The sequence below is a fragment of the Zingiber officinale genome, chromosome 4A (genome assembly GCF_018446385.1).
Source record: "Zingiber officinale cultivar Zhangliang chromosome 4A, Zo_v1.1, whole genome shotgun sequence".
Taxonomy (NCBI): domain Eukaryota; kingdom Viridiplantae; phylum Streptophyta; class Magnoliopsida; order Zingiberales; family Zingiberaceae; genus Zingiber; species Zingiber officinale.
The window spans coordinates 47,922,715-47,940,673 of record NC_055992.1 but is presented as its reverse complement, the minus strand read 5'-3'; the positions used below and the strand labels follow the sequence as shown (position 1 = coordinate 47,940,673).

The window sequence follows — 17,959 nt, the reverse complement described above, 5'->3', positions numbered from 1 at the left end:
AGCAACTAACATGGTATCATCCTCTAAATAATCAAAGAGCATAGGAAAAAGAACATCCTACAGGAATCCATGCATGTACAAATTTCTAGATGATGTCTGAGACCGTGAGCTTCGGCCGAGATCAACACCAACAATGTAAACTATATGAATGACCTTGCATTTAAACATGGTAATTGCTCTCAAGTTAGCACATTAAGAAGTAGGAGAAACAAAATTGATGTATAAACCTTCTTTATGCATGGTTTCGGCATAATGCAAGTTGTTAAAAGAAGTACTAATGAACATGGAAGAAAATTAGTGCATGAACATGGAAGATAATTACTGCATGGATGCTCCTTAAAACAGGGTATTAGCATGATTCATGAACTGCTTAGTGCATTTAAAGAGATATTCGACCAACAAAAAAGAAATCAAAGCATATATTTTCTTAAACATGTTATCGACATTCTACAGGATGTTATTATTAAACTAAATAAGTAGAAACGTGCATATAAGTTTCTCTAATTATATTCTAGAGTCACTTTAGGCATGCAACCATATTGCTTCATGAAAGCCAAATAAAGCTTACTACATTGCACCTTTTGCATGAACATGGAAACAAATAATAATCATTGTCATATCATCACTTGCTTGAATAATTTTTGGTGCGTCTCTCTAATCATAAAGTTTAGATATATATCAGGACACAAAATGGAGGTGCATATAACCTTCAATAATCATATGCAAGTGTCACTTTAGGCATGCAATAATATTACTTCATGGACAACAAAAAGAAGGTTTCAGTATTGCACCTTTGCATGAACACGGAAACAAATATTAACGATTGTCATGCCAACTTCTGAACACGGAAACACATAATAACAATTGTCATACCAACTTCTTAAAAGCCGAAAGGAACTTCAAAAACTCTAGGATCCGAATTCCATGAATTATAAAACTAACTAGAACATAATTCATGTAAGGAACATGCCTTTAATTCTATTAGATATTAACTCCCTTTTCTTGATCTTTGGTTGGGGGCTCTAACCGTTGGAAGAACAAAGGGGAAGGGTGGAGCTCCTAGGGCCAACAGAAATTCTCCAAGAAGATGGAGCTTTTGGAGGCAAGGGTTTTAAAGGAGGTGGAAGTTCTAGGACTTTGGCCCCCCCCCCCCCCCCCAATGTGTTGTACCTGCAAGCGCATGGATGTCATGAAGTAATAAAATTTATAAGTCGATCCCACAAGAATTGAAGATTAAATTCTAATTTTCTTTACACTTCAAATTAGACTAGACAAAAATTGATAAAGGTTTGATTTGTATTTTTCTGCAAGGTAAGATTAAACAGAAATTAAATTTGAGGAAGTCCTTAATTCTGAAAGTGGCCTATTAGGCCGTGGTTATCATTGTAATGGTGGATGTTGTGTTACAAATTAGCTCATTCCTAATTCTCTACTCATACGTTTGTAGGACAGTCTAAGTTACTACTGAATACCACCCCGCGACGGTGTATCGGAGTGCTTTCCCTGCCACTAATCAAGTACGCCATCAAATGAAGAAGTAACTTAGAGAGTCCGGGTTTTCAGTAGAGTACCTCCTATCACAAGGTCTCCCCTAGGTATACGTCTCTAGATTACGTAGGTCACTTGCGTAAAGTATGATTAGGAAAAGCCCATTAGGTAGAGTGATAGACTCATCGATATATAGAATCATTCTCCCTTAGGAGGTTATATTCCATATAGAAGGATAGTTACCTTAGATACTGAACTCCAAACAAGTACCTTAAGGCCATGCCGAGCTATATTGGAACGTACACTCAAATGAGACAACGATCCATTCATCTAGTTAATGAAAATTCAAGTTCATGTATAGGCCCAATTATAGACACAAGCAATGTATCTAACTTAGGAATAAGATCTATACACAAGATATGCAATCTAGATAGACAAAACTCATGATTATAAGGGAAAGCATCTATGTAAGCATTTCATCAAACACAACAAATGCATATAAGCTTCATCAAACTAAGGCATTGGCAATTCAATAGGGTTTACATCATCCACACATCCAAATTACTCCCTACCTCCTAGAGAAATAGAAATGTACTCTATAATAGGAAGAACTACAATCAAAAGACTCAAATACATAAAAGTTTCCAAAACCTAGAAGAAGAAGGATAGAAACTTCCCTTTGAAATCGAGTGAAGCCCTTTTGATGCAGATCTTGATGTGCCGACAAGAATGGAGCAGTTGTGCAGCCTCGGATTGTCCAGACAATGACTCCGGATGTAAGGATTTGACCTACAGAGTCTCTTCCCATCCACCAGAACTTCCTCCTTTCAAAGGGGAAGAAGTTCCCCTTTTATAGAGGTGAGACACAGGTTGTTCATGCTTCTAGGCATAGCCAAGTCGCGCCCTAGGCATCTGGTCGTGCCTTTTGGCACGGCCAGAGCCAAGTTGGCTCTAGAAATTACACGGATCAGCTTCTTGGCCGTGCCTTTTGGTACGCCCAATTCTTCAAAACTGGAGATCTTTTGATTTCCTGGAGGCATGATCGTGCCTAAAGGCACAGCCAAGCTCAATTCTCCTCTGGTAGCAGGCACGGGTTCGCTTTCGGTCGTGCCATTTGGCATGGCCAAAGCCAATTATACTCTGGATTTCTTCCGTGGTTGTGCCTCAAGGCATGGCCAGCTTCCTTCCTTCCTCCTTAGTTGTGCCCGATGGCACTGCCACCTCCGCCAACCCGTGCCTCAAGGCACGGCCAGCTTCCTTCCTTGCTGCTTGGTCATGCCCGATGACACGACCACCTCCTCTAACCCATGCCTCAAGGCATGGGCAGGGTCATTTTGGCTTGTTGCTTGCTCCTTTATCTTGGGCACTTCATCCCTTGGCTTTTCTCTCCACGGAAAAATAAAGCTAGGTCCCAATTTTCGTAAAATGATCTTATTTTGCTCCTTTAGAATCATTTTTCGCTTCATACTACTCCTGAAAATGCAAATTGACACTGAGCAAATCTCTCGATGAAAAGTAGTAATTATGCTTAGATCTGATAGAAAATGGTGCAAATACATAGATCATATGCGATGAATACAAGAAGATGTGTGTTAAACTATACAAAATAAAATATATAATTTACATACATCACCTTCCTCCTCCCTTTTTTTTACACTAAGTTTTATCCATTTATAAATGCTATGATATATATATATATATATATATATATATATATATATATATATATATATATATATATATATATATCATATTATATATTTTATACACGTTTATATTATATATTATTCCTTACATACACGTTTCTAACTATATAATTTATATTATATATTTTATACAATATATTATTTTATTTCTATATTAATTAAACGATCAATCTATATAAAAAATTTATTTATTTATATCCTACTATTTTCCTAATATAATCGATTAAACCAAATTCTCTAATCATAGGCTAACTTACTTAATTAAATCTATTCACTTTAATAAATTCTTAATTAAATCGAATGAATCTCCCTTAATTAAACCATTAGATTTTTCAGATACTACACATGGTCCATCCGCACTTCTATTTCGACAAATATATGTTTGGTCTAACTAAACTTTGTCTGTCTCTTGATTTGAGAATCCAATTATCAAAGTCATTTTAAGTCTCTAAGATAAACTCATAGTGTGTATGATCTTATAAATTCCCAGTTATATTAATCGTCCATAATAAATCATTAATTATGGAACAATCATGATTGGAACCTAGTAGTACATCATGATCCTCAATTGACCAAAAAAAATCATAGTTGATTCTAAAACCACTTCTGAATCTATCAGCAACTACAATCAGTCATATCTTATTTCTTTCACTCATCTTATACCCACTTGGTTCAAGATATTGTTTATGTGTCAGTTCCCACTAGGCTGACTATGTCACACCTAGCCCAAGTAATACTTCCTTAACTTGTGGATTCAAATTACTAGTACATGTGTCCAAGAGTATAATACTCTTAACATGTGATACTTTGACCAAAGATTTTGAGTAACAATCCTGATAAGTGGCCATAGGGTATATAATTCCTTATAAGGAGTGGTGAATTCTTTGTTAGCTATTCAAATACTTTCAGACACTTTGACTTATACCTAATCATTCTGGGTCCACACCTTCATGGAGATGTTTACTTAAGATGTCAAAGTATAAGTCTCCATGATCAAAGTGACTTGAATACCTCAAGTCGAAGGAAACTTGCACTCAAGCTGTAATGAGATCTTCATTGATATATCTATATATATATAGAGAACTATATGAAGTTTCATAGCAGATCACTCTAATAAATTAGTTACCATAACTAGCATCCACATGTTTAACTCTCGGCATCCTAATGTCTCTAGCCAGTGAGGAAGAGTTGCTTGGTTAGATCAAGGAGTATAATCCGTGCTAGTCTCATAGAATTGATGATGTTTGAACACATTAATTCAATGACTAAGAAAGATTCCAATACATTCATAATTATACATGTAGAGATAGTCACTAGTCATGATCTAATCACAAATTCTCTTATGTTATAACGTGTATCGTGGACTTTCAGTAAATGAGTTTAAGATCTAATCATACACATACAGAATGTGCACTCAATTAGTGAAACTTTATTTATCCAATAAATAAGTACAAATCATAAGGTGATTGTCTTAGAACACATCTTAAATATAACATACTCCCACTTGGCATAATGTCAATTGCTATGGCATCTTATACTATACGTATGAACATGACTCTCAAACTTGCTTCTTATATACGTATTTTAAAAAATCGAATCTTAAAAAGAAGATAATCTTCAATTTAATTCCATCTTTAGGATTTTTTTTTTATGTTGCAAAATTTAAAAGGTCATCATATAATAAAATATTAAAATTGTATTCATTGAGAATAGTCTTGAATAAGATAGTTTCTCTCAATTTGATCAATTAGTCTATCACCATTATTTGTCTGTCGATTTTCTTAGATAGAAGGGTCGTGATCTTGTCTAGAAATACTCATTGTGAAAGGTTAAGATTATACTTGAGGTATAATGAGAGAATAATGACAGTGATAGATGTTGAAAAATAAAATGGATACGGTGGTCCAATACAAAGCATAGTTTAGAAATATTTAGAACGTTTTCAAGGTTGAAGAAGGAAATATATATTTTTTTAAATTATTGTTAAAATAATAATATGACATTGATATTATATTATGTCAATAAACAAATTATTCATATGTTAAAAATCAGATCTTAATTTAAAAAATGATTAAAAATAAGGCGTTCTAATCAATTAATTAGCCCATGTTAAAATTGATGCATTTTAAAAACTTCTGAATAAATGAAAAAAGAAGAATTTCTCTAGTATTCGATATGATGCATGTCCTCGCATCACATTTAATATGACGCAATGCAACGACAAGATAAAACCCCTTAATTCCCTTAAATCATTCTAAATTGTTTTATATCTTTAATTAGGTGAATTAACGTTACAAATTCGGCGAGGTCTCATGTTTCCAATAGTTATATTTATAAAGTAAATTTAATTTTGTTTGACCAAGCTTACTTATTCTGCTGATGGAAAAACACGTGAAGTTGAAAAAGTGAAAAGGATTTTAAAGCAGAATGCAGAATTAAACAATTAATATATAATTAATTCAGTAGGAAACTTATCGTATTTGTAGAATACAATTGGATACACAATTTTTAGCTTTTCAAAATATCTGGTCAAATTCATAAAAGTTGTCCAAAAGGATGAATCACCTAAATGTCAAAGTGATCGGCTAGACTGGTCAAGGAGACTTTTCCCTAGTTGTCAATAAGTTCTGTAACACGAACGGGCGCGGAAAAAAAAAAAGGTCGAGTTATTTTAATTATCATAGGTAATTTTTATCATTAAATTATAATTTTAAAAAGAATAAAGATGAATTCGTTAGGAATATAATTGAAAGAACACATCCTCCATTAAAATTGACAAGTCAAGATATTTTGTTATACTTTTCATTTGTTATTGAGGACCCACATGGTATAATATATGATTATGGATGTACACATAAATGGACAAAACAGAGTATTTTTTGGGATTTTCCATATTGATTTAGTCATTTAATACATCATAATCTTGATGTAATGCATATTGAGAAGAATGTTTTTGATAATATGATAAATATAGTGATGGATATCAATGGAAAAATCAAAGACAATCTCAATGCAAGAAAAGATATGCGGCTCCTTTGTAAAAGACCCACTTTTGATGTCGATGAAAATAGTAGAGGACCAAAGTCAAAGGCAGTTTATACATTGAATAAGGATCAGAGATATGTTGTTTGTGAACAGTTGAAATCAATGAAATTTCTAGATGATTTCGTTTCTAATCTTGGAAGATGTGTCGATATGACAGAATACAAAGTGATTGGTATGAAAAATCATGACTGTCATATATTTTTACAAAGGCTTATTCCTATTACTTTTAAGGAACTATTAATTACCAAATTTTGTATGGGGTACAATTACAGATTTAAGTATTTTTCTACACGATATTTGTTCAACTGTTTTGAGACACTCACATATGGAGATGTTAGATAGAGACATTTTAATTATTTTGTGTAATTTGGAAAGGATATTTCCACCCTCATTTTTTGATTCCATGGAATATCTTTTGGTTCACTTGTCATACGAGGCCAAAGTTGGAGGACCTGTCCATTTTCGATGGATGTATCCATTTGAAAGGTAAAATTTTCATCTTCTATATTTCAACAAATTGAATGCATAAAAATATACTCATTTTATTATATAATTAATCTAATATAATTTATTTTATTGCAATCAAATTCTTATATCATTTGAAGAAAAAAATCAAAAATAAGGCACATGTTGAAGCATCTATTGTTAATGCATATATTGTGGAGGAGGTAACAACTTTTGCATCATATTATTTTGAGCTTCATGTTCAAAGCAAACGACAGAGACCAGGAAGAAATGATGAAGGTCCAATTAATCCCAATATAAACTCATTCTCAATTTTTAACTACCTTGGTCGACCAAGTGTACCATGTAAGGAGAGATACTTAACTGGTCAAGAATGGCGGACAACTCATACATATATTTTACTGAATTGTCTAGAAGTATTGTCATATTATGAGTTAGTATATATTTTTAATCTTTTATATTTCTTATATCGTAACTTTTAGTGTTATAATTTAAATTTTATATCATAGGATTTTTGAAATTTTATATTATGGCTTATCACCACAAGAGTTTGATCGCTTATGTGAAGAAAAATTTGCACCATGATTCAAATCATTTGTAAGTAGTCAATTTAAATTTGAATTTCAAATATAAATGTTTGTAATAATTGTCAAATTTGAATTTAGGTTCATGATAAACTCAGATTAAGCAAGAAATGCTCATCCATCTAGCATGGGGTCCGAAAGTATTGGTACGCACATGGCCAGCATATTTCATAAATGGATATAATTTTCATATTCAAGAATATGGAATGGGAAAGACTACGATGAAGAGTGGAGTTTATGTTAAGTCATCCAATGATGGAGATGCAAGAAATGATTTTTATGGCTCACTAGATGAAATTATAGAGGTAGCATACCTTGACCCAGAAATGTGAGTTATTCTATTCATGTGTTGTTGGTTTGACCCTATCAGAGGGATGAAGGTGCATCTATGATATAATTTGGTTGAAATAAATCATAAGAGATTATATAAAAAATATGAATCATTTGTGTTGGCACAGCAAACAATTCAAGTATTTTATGCTTCATATCCTAGTTTGAAACATGACAAAATTGATTGGTGGGTTGTTTGTAAAACGAAAGCATGGAAAAAAAATTGAAGAACATTGGGAGAGCATTGCTTATCAACAAGAGAAAGTTACTAATATATTTCATATAGAAGAATATATTATTCCAACGTTACAACATCCCACCGAAATAGTGATAAATGTGAATACAACTGAAATTAATGATGAGGAGGACAATGAAGACTTTGAGTTTTTATAATGAGTAAGTTTTGTTATCTTAATATAATAAATTTATGATATTTTCAATTTGCAATTCCCAAAACTCATAACTCAGTTAGATTATTTGTCTCAATTATATATAAACCTGTTTCATTTTTTAAATGTATATATCTTATCTGTTAATACTCTATATTTTTTTATAGATAATTAGAAGTTATATCTTATCGTCTTCTTGTGGGTTCGTGGATTCACTTTTTTCTTAAGAAATATGGTAAATTTTTTTGTTTCATATGATTTATTATGAAACAAATTTGTATTAAATTTTTCCTATGTTTGAATTTTTAGAATCTCCTTCGATGAGGAGGTCGCAGACGGAGAGCTTAGCATACAACACCTACAGACACTGTATCTATGCCCCTACCTAATCAAGCAGACACTGCAAGACCGTCACATACACCTTCAATAATCCCTTCCTGTGCACCATCTCCTACCCCTTCCCCTTCGGTTGTACCTTCGTCGATCGAGTCCCCAGTAGCCTCTTCCATTCCTTCTCGGCATTTGACTGCTGAGAGGCAAAACACTCGAGAGTCTATAGCCCCTTGTGAAAATTCATAAGTAAAATTAAAATATTTTATTTTTTCAACTTCTATAATTATTTAACATGTTTTTTTGTAAAGTATAATATGTTTCATAATTCTGTCCATGTTATTCACGAGATTAATAGAATCGTGAATAACCATTGGAAAGGGGACTCAATGAGTTATACTAGCACTCCAGCACCGACTAGAGAGTTATGGTGGAGTGAATTTAGGGTATATCTCATTTGTTTTATATCTTAAATGAAAGTAAATATATAAATAATTATTATTTTTTCTATTACAGTGATCATTCTCTTGGGACATGAGTGATGAGATGGAAATAAGAAGAATTTTCATGAAAAAATATGGCGATCACATTCGCCATGTACTTAATCATGCGAAGTCAAAGGGGAAAAACCACCATTCATCACTCAGGAAAACTGGATAAGGATTACCAATTATTGGAAAACTGAGGAGTATAAAACAAGAAATCACTAGAATAAAACAAATCAATCTTTTAATTCTGGAGACATGTATGTTACATATGCGGGAGGATCTATCAATATTGATGAGCATAGACATAGATTGGTAATTTTTTAACACTCCCATTATTTTCTTAATCTATTTGATACTATTTAATTATCTTTAATCATCTATTTTTAGTCCAAAGAATTAGGCAAGGAGCCTACATTTATAGAAACTTTTACCCGCACCTTTCAAAAAAAAGATAAGATTTGGAGCGGGGATAAAGCTAGAGCAATCAAAGTTTGAATAAATTTTGGATCTAAATTTATAACTTAGATTCTATTATTAATGTACCCACTATAACTTTATAGTCTTGCGTTCCTAAATTAATGTTATTATAATTATAATTTATTTTTTATTACAATACAGGAGAAATATGATGAACTAGAGGCAGGACAGAGATGTTCTAGTTATGCTAGTGTAGATATGGAGGGGTCTGAGCCATCTGTTGGTACTGATTTAAATTTATGGCTACAAGCGAGTGGAGGGTTAAAAAAAAAAAGGAGGAAAGATATTTGGAATGGGTTCTTTGAGCAGAACCCATAGAGTTGGTCGTATATCTTCTTCCTCCTCATAGACCCAGCAGATGAATCACTTGACTGAAGAGGTTTCACAGTTGAAGGAGATTTTAAATGAAAGGGATGAAGAAATGAGACAAATGCACCTAAATCAGGAATTGATTTTGCGACATTTTCAATTAATTTCTACTCCAAGTCAGAATCCTCCCGGTGACAGTGATGATGGTGGTCATGATGATGGTGATGGTGATGAATCTTAGTTAATTTATGGTAAGTTTTATATTAGACATTTTTAGCATGTATTGTTATAGTTTCTTTTATATTTTTATTTTACCTTGATACTTTGCATGTTATGCCATGTTTTATATTTTTGATTTGTCTACTACTAATCTATGCAAATTTAGTTATATATATTTCAATACTTTTATTATGTCATAAACATTTGATACATGTATTTTTGATTACATGATCTATACATTTTTATTACGCTTAATTAAAAGTTTTATTTCATGTATGTTTCATGCAAATAAGGATAAATGATATTTTTTTTGCTATCTAATTCTTTGATATATTATGATAACTATGTATTAGGACACATCATATCCAAATATTGATAATTTATATAGTGTGTCACAAAAACTAGACAGTAGAATCATATGCATTCATTATTGAAATCCTTAGGTAAGAAAATATCTACACTATCAAATGATCAATTGGACGAATAATTTTAAAAGCATAACATAGCATGGTGACAGGATAAGGACACAGTTGATTTGGACAAGACATTTAACAAAAGAATATATAGGTGTATAAGAAAAAAAAATCTTCGGATTACAATAGTTGATTTTCTTATTCTTGCTAGTATGAACTGATGATATTACTGTATTAATGATGTTAAAATCATTTTATGTTAAAATTCTACAGTCCAGCTATTTTACTTCCTCTAGATTTATTTAGTTAATCTTTCTTGGATTTCTTGCTTCTTTTAGTTATGAAATTCCACTGTTTATGTTGAAGTTCACTTTGATCTTCTAAGGTTAGTGGGTTTTGTGCAAAGTTGAAGCTCACCTTGAAGAGATGAAAGAAAAGAAATTGGGATAATTGAAGGAAAGTTATTTCCCACTTTGGTTGATTTGTTTACCCCTCTCTGATCTTTAAGAGAATGACCAAGATTTCCTTGTAGTCTTTAGGAACCACAAAGAAATTTAAAGAATGAGAAAAGCAAAGATAAAGGCAAGAGGGCATGACATTGAAAAGTTAGTTGCATAAGTTTTAGATGTCTTATTTAAATATGAAATCATTGATATGCTTTAGATATTTTTTTTTTGTTATAAATGTTAGTTATTATTCATTTGTAATTTGACGCGGATAAAGAAGAATGAAGAATGGAAGAAAGCACACAAAGCTCCCAAAGCATGACAATTAGTATTTTATTTTATGCTTTTGATGCTTTGAGGTATATGTTATTTGGATTATAAGTTGTTGAACCAAACTAGTTCTTATTTTGATATGTAAATATGATGCGTGTTGAGTTGACAAATTTGAATGTTGATATGGGATGTATAGTTTTTGTTGTTTTGTGGATGTGTATAAATATGATGTGTGTTGAAATTTGACTAATATATTTTAAATTTGGATATGAGGATAATAAGAGATTTATATATCAGATTATGTAATAATGTATTTGATATGTAAATAGGATAAAGAAAATAAAAATGTAGAGAATTTTTGATTTTTTTTTTTGGGACAAAATTTGGAACGAACTAGGGTTCGTATCAAATTTGAGACGAATTTGGGTTCGTCCCTAATTAGGGGTGAAATCAGGTTCATCCCGAATTTGGGACACACCTTGGGACAAATTTTGGGACAAATTTGGATCCGTCCCAAAATCTCACACCGAATTACCCATGTTCATCTCAAATTAGGGATGAATTGATTCGTTCCAAATTTGGAGCAAACCAAAATTCATCTCCAATTTGGGACGAATTTGGGTTTGTCCCAAAATTCGGGTTTACCTTCAATTCCCAAAGTTCGTCCTAAATTAGGGACGAATTTTGATTTGTCTAGATTTTGGGACGAACCAGATTCGTCCCGAATTCGGGACGAACCAGATTTGTCCCTAATTTGGAACGAACCTTGGGAATTCGAGTAAATCAACAATCCAAATTTACAACAAAATTTGTCTCTAATTTAAAGACACTATATGGTGTATATTTACAACAAAATTTATGACAAAAATTATAGTTTGTCATAAAATTTGGGACGAATTATTTTTTTCGTTGCAAAATTTAGCAACGACTGATTTGCGATGAATAAATTTTTGTCGCAAATTTCGTCGTAAAAAATTTTACGACGAAAATTTTTAGAAAATTCGTCTCTAAATTCATCCCTAAAATCTTTTTTTTTTAGTGATTGCATGTGACGAACAATCCAAGTTATGCCTTAACCATCTCTCGAAGTTGCCGTGAATTATTGGGATTTAGTTTTAGAGCAAAGAGTTTAGGAGGTGGAGAGGAGTGGCACAAACGACAAGGGTGAAGCATATGGTTACGGTCCACTCATCGCACTGAAAACTGCATAAATAACACTAGTAATTAATTAAAGGCGCATATGCTGTGGTCGCTAACACGTTGGTAAGGAAGCCCAAACCATGAACTATGGTCAATACAGACCCCCCTGGGTTTGAGTTTGAGCATCTCGTATAAATCTCTCTCGATCTAGGTTTTCATGAACTGGGAATATATATTTAAACAATCTTTTGATGTTGCAGGTCTTCCTGTCTTTAATGGCACACCTAGCTACATTTAATCTGACTAACCAGTATGCTTAACCTAAAGTCGTTTAAAATGCAAAATATTTTTTGATTTGACTTAATCAATACGAGAAGAACAAAAGAAAATACAAAATGTTCTAGTTTGAAGATGCAGCATGAGAATATATTGGAATGTCTGCAAGTTGTATCTGGTAATAGGTCTGCTGGTTACAATATAATCAATGTGCATGCCACTAATTTGACTGGAAAAATAAATTAATAATCTGAGAATGAACGCCGAGGAGTTGGGCGCGCGGTAGCTAGGTGACGATTTGTCACCAAATTTTATATAGGCCTTTCACAATTTGTCAATAAAATGATGGCGAGTTGACCATGTTCTGGTCAAACTTTATTTTATTTCCCTGACGTTTCACCGACCAGTAGATTAGGTTGGGATGCATCCGCTTGCCCATGCATAAGAGAAAGAAAATACACGTGAAAGAGTGCAACGTAACGCTTTGAAGGGCTTGTGAGAGGAAGCCGATCATTGTGAATTAAATACGTGGAAGAGGGTTATATGTGACAGTGATTTTCAGGAAGAAGACGGATGTGATGAAGATAAGGTTTGAGATCGGACATGGAACTGACATGACATGGACAGACAGTGATGTTGCAGCGTCCCTTAAAAAGACCCTGTAACAACCGTCTCTCCCTAACCCTAACCTCTGCTTGTAAAGGAAGTGATGCTCCATGTTTCTTTCGTTAATGTGTCTCTCTCAGACTGTGTGTAGTTTCTTTGGAGTGGAGCCGAGCCAATTTGGTTTGGCCCAAACTTTGGCTTAATGGACCTGGTGTTCAAACTTAATGGGTTAGGCATTTCATTTAGTATTTAAGAGTGATTTGATTTATGTTTGGTAATCCATTTCTCAAAATTGGATGGCAATGTAATTTCGTCAACGCTAGCGTTCAACAAAAGTCTATTTTTATGGAAGAGGAAGATAAGGAGGAATGAGTCAGTAGTGATGACAAAGAACGTTAAGTGGTGGTCGTGGGTTCCTTAAATAGGATGACTTGTCCGGCTTGTGGGCTCTAAAGGACTAACTGACCGACTTGTGGGCTGTTGCAAGGGAGAGGAGGGCCTTCTACATGTGGCAGATTAACTTTCAGTCTACCCTTCCCATAAGTCTTTTTCTTCTTATTTCTTGGAGGAAGAAATTTGATGCCCCACAAGCATAGCTGAGATGGTAAGTAGATGAAAATTTATCATTTAAGGTCGAGGGGTCAAATCTCGGAGTTGACGAAGTGTAAATTCCTACACCCCGTATAACTCACCTCCCATTCATTTGTCTCTTTAGTCACCGTGCACTACAACAAAAACCTTCATAGACATCGGTTTTCCACCGGTGTCTATTTCATTTTCGACCGATGTCTATGAAGCCGATGTTAAAAGTCTGTCATTTTAGACATCGAGTTAAAACCGATGTAGTATCACTTAACGACACCGGTCTTCGAATCGGTTATTAACCGATGTAGTATCACTTAACGACACCGTTTCATCAACAGTGTAAAACCGATGTAATATTGTATGTTAATAACACCAGTTTTGGCAGCGGTAAATGAGCGATGTAATATTAGTTAATAATACCGGTTTTGCAGCGATGGAAAACTGATGTAATATGTATATTTTTTATAGCACAAATTTGATTTCCGAAACAATGAAAAACCGACAATAACAAAAAAAAATACACAAATATTCACAAATTATACAAATATTCTTCATTCAATAATATTCATAAAATACACAAATATTCATAAATTATATAAATAATCTTCTTATAACAATATCCATAAAATACCCAAACATTCTTTTTACATCAAAAGCTAGCTAATAGATATCAAAATCAAGGTAGAACATTCTTTTAACACATCAAGGTAGAACCGCACTTCAAATGTAATCTGGCATGCATTCAGCCCACTCGAACCGCACTTCAGTACTTGAGATTTGTAAACTGTAAAAACACATAAATCCACCATATGTCAAATAACTAAAACAAATGTGTACATGTATCAAATAAAATAGAATACTGAGTTTTTAAAAGCTGCTGTGGAAGACAACGGATATAACATAGAATCTAAAACTTTCATATATGACACTTAGTATATGCTGCTTAGAATATAACATAGATAATTTGCTCCTTCTAATTCAAGTGTACAGATTGATAAGCACCGACAGCATCATACAACAACTTACTAGGCATGATAATGGTTGAACAAAGAAATATGACTACACAACAAATCCAGTGAAGGAAGCATAGAAGAACAAAGCTACCTCTGATGAAGAGATATACTATTTATTGTACTACCTCTGATGCCATCTTGGTATCCTGAATATCCTGCACTAAGCCCCCTATTTTCTGTGATTTCTGCTACCAACCACAGCAGCAAGGAATGCGGCAAGAAGGCAGCTGGCTCCTTAGTTCAGCACCCAAAACAGCAAGTTAGAGCTTCCTTTTGGGTCCATTCAATCCTCTAGTAAGTAGAAACTATTTTCCCTTTGGTTTATGATGGATTTGGAGTGTCTTGACCTAAGATATAATCCTCTTGTAGCCCTCTATATTAAAGGTCAATATACATGGAAAATTCAGCATGTTCTTCTGAAGTCATAACAGGGTAGGTAAACTTTACTTGTAGTTTTTATTCATTTGCTTCATGTAGGAGTAGATTCTAGTAAATTCCCACACATTTAATGTTTAATGACAGGATGACAAGATGAATTTTGAATTTAAGTAATAGTAATAAAGTTAAACTAGATAACTTGGACGTATGATTTGAACACATCAGAAACAATTCAAAGAAATGTCAATCAATCAAAAAAAAATTAAAGAAATCAGTCACAGGACAACATCGAGACTGAGGCAAAATAATTAACTTACCTTTTGTGCTTCAGTCAAGGTGCGACCAAATCGAGGAGGAGCAGGCCTCTTAGTTAGCCTTTTTACATCTACCTCTGCTCCCTGTTAGAGTGTAAAGAAATGCAACAAGGAGAATAAGAATCAAATAAAAGATAAAGAACGTATTAGGAAAAGTGTAAACATTGTGTCTACAAACTCCCTAATATTATGAACATTTAAATGTTCCTCTCTTCAAAAAGAAAAGTACATGGATATATTACTGGATGGAAAGCCCTAACAAATATTTTCACCATTTCATATTTAGGTATTTTTGCCAGACTTCACAACACGACCCCGGTAGATCATACCTGTTTACTACAAAATAAACAGAGTCTGGCTTTGCTTGGATAACTGTTTTGACAAAAAAAAATGGAGAACACATGGATTACCTAGTTCTGTACAGCAGTGGCCAGTTATTCTAGCTTGCATATTCTTTAGCTAGACGACGAATCAACCTGCATCATCCAAGAATATGAATCATGGTTCGATGTAGGCAACATGATGAATCTCAGTTTGAGGATTCGCTTACAGTGAATTAGCTTTCTACCCAGGCACCGAGAGCAAGCATATGATATGAGCAGAAATGATCCAAGAATCTCGAAATGCCATGTAAATGGACACATGTAAGTTCACCAATACCAGAAAAATGTCAATCTTAGGACTGAGAAGGCCCCTGGTATTTCTCGATTGATTCCCTTTTGTGTTCGGGATCCATGCTGCAATTTTAAAATCTCACAATTAACAAAATAGGTTGAGTGACTATGTATTGTCCTTAATAAGTAGTTTAATGTTTCAATCTTACCTAAATAGAAATTTTGAGGAACAAAATAACTAGAGCAGGTTAGCTGGGAAAATTTTAGAATGTTTTAACGTTGTTTATCGAATGGTATAAGTTATCTTTTACTAGCAATGATAATAAGCTTCAGCATAAAGATTCTTAGTACCAAATCAAATCCTTTACTAACAAATAAAATTCAACAGCCGACGACAACCTCTGGTGGCACACAAAACTGGGTATTTCATATCAGTCTCAACATCCTTTTGAACCAGAGCTATGGGCTGTAACAGGTCATGAGACCACAAAACTTGCTTTTAAGGGTTGAACATAGAAATTGAGAAGCCTAAAACGTTGCATTTTTTGCATGTGAGGAAGCTAACTAATTTCATTCAAACACGAATTAATTTAGCATCTATTCAGAATAATTAAAATAAACCATGATGATTGACAAAGGCCTCCTTCACCATAAGCAAGACCATATACCACATTTAAATGGGGGAATTAAATCTAACTTTGGTCATACTGGTTGATAGAACATTCTTCTGATTTATTTTGCACTGAAGCTGAATTTGACACAAATGCAAACGAACATCTAAAAATCTGAAATAGGAATAATGACCAAAACATAGCTGAAAATGAACAGATAACTGAAGGACAAAAAATAAAAATAATAATAATTTGGGTCAAACATGCAAGTTCAAAATCATTTAATGTACTTGAATTCTCTTCTGATACATCCTTCAAAAAAGTTTACACAAATTAATGAAGTTGAGCATGAAGAACCCTACAATCAAGTTTGAAGGGTTCAAAATATTTATTTTCATTGATAGCTTATTAAAGTTGTCCTGTTAAGTAATATTATTGGAACACTTGAATTTAAAGATGCAAAAAGGAAGAGTGATTAATCCTGTCGTCATTCTTGGTGTTGTTATTTTCCAACCATAGTTTGCTTATTAAATGTCAACCATTTTGAAAGGAGATCAACTTTTCATGCTTAATGAATTTGTTAGCAGAACACTCTTTGCTGCATATATAAAGTAGTTGACTCCACCAAAATAGACGCTTCCTTGTTTCAACATCAGTGAGCAAAAGATCCTATTTAAGTGTTTGACAGGTTATTCACATTTTTCTAAGAGAACCTTCCATTTTAATTAAGGGCAAGGTTTGTTCTATTTCATTCAGATTTCCCCACGAGTGGTTTAGCATTTGAACCACAAGTACTCATAACATAGATATAGGTATGCAAGACTTTGTAATAAGTCTAAAACTAAAAATTCTACATAGCACGTTTCCAGGTTAAATCCCGAATTTATACCATGTAGCTTGGCACATTACTTCACTGATAATATCTAAAGCCCAAATGTGGGACTTCCAGTCAAAAGCCTAGAGAACTTTAGATCCTTAAGGGAAAAAAAAGTTCAAAACCATGCCAAGCTATTAACCTGTAAACCTTGCATTGATGATTGGTTGAGGTTTATGGCGATCTTCTTCCTTTTACTTCCCTTCAAATTTAATGAATTGTGAATTTTGAAATTTGTGAGGATGAAATGATAATAGCCCTAGTGGGATAAGGTTTGGTTGTTATTGTTGTTGTTGAGGATGAAATCATAACTTGTGAGATGTTGCCAAATGAAATAAATAAATCAGGATTCCAACATCTAAGACTTAATATTGAGAGAAAATGAGCAAATGTGGAGAGACAACGACAACAAATGGTTTTCATAGACTAAAAGGAGTTTATGATAATAACCAAGAACACAATCACACTTGACTTAACTTAATTGAATTGGTTAAGTACTAGAACACAATCACAATTAAAAGTTAAGTATAGGAAGCCATAATGCTAATAGATTAAACGAGCTTCAACTGAAGGATTACAAGACCAA

General features: G+C 33.3%; 1 long non-coding RNA gene across 1 annotated transcript; it reads right to left on the bottom strand.

Annotated features, from left to right (window-relative positions):
* Positions 1-14,338: 14,338 nt before the first annotated feature.
* LOC121973288 lies at positions 14,339-17,167 on the bottom strand. Its single transcript, XR_006109475.1, has 4 exons — positions 15,825-17,167; positions 15,685-15,750; positions 15,278-15,358; positions 14,339-14,353 (listed from the first exon to the last, which is right to left on the bottom strand). It is a non-coding gene; the product is annotated as an uncharacterized LOC121973288 (long non-coding RNA).
* Between the last annotated feature and the right edge of the window lie 792 nt (positions 17,168-17,959).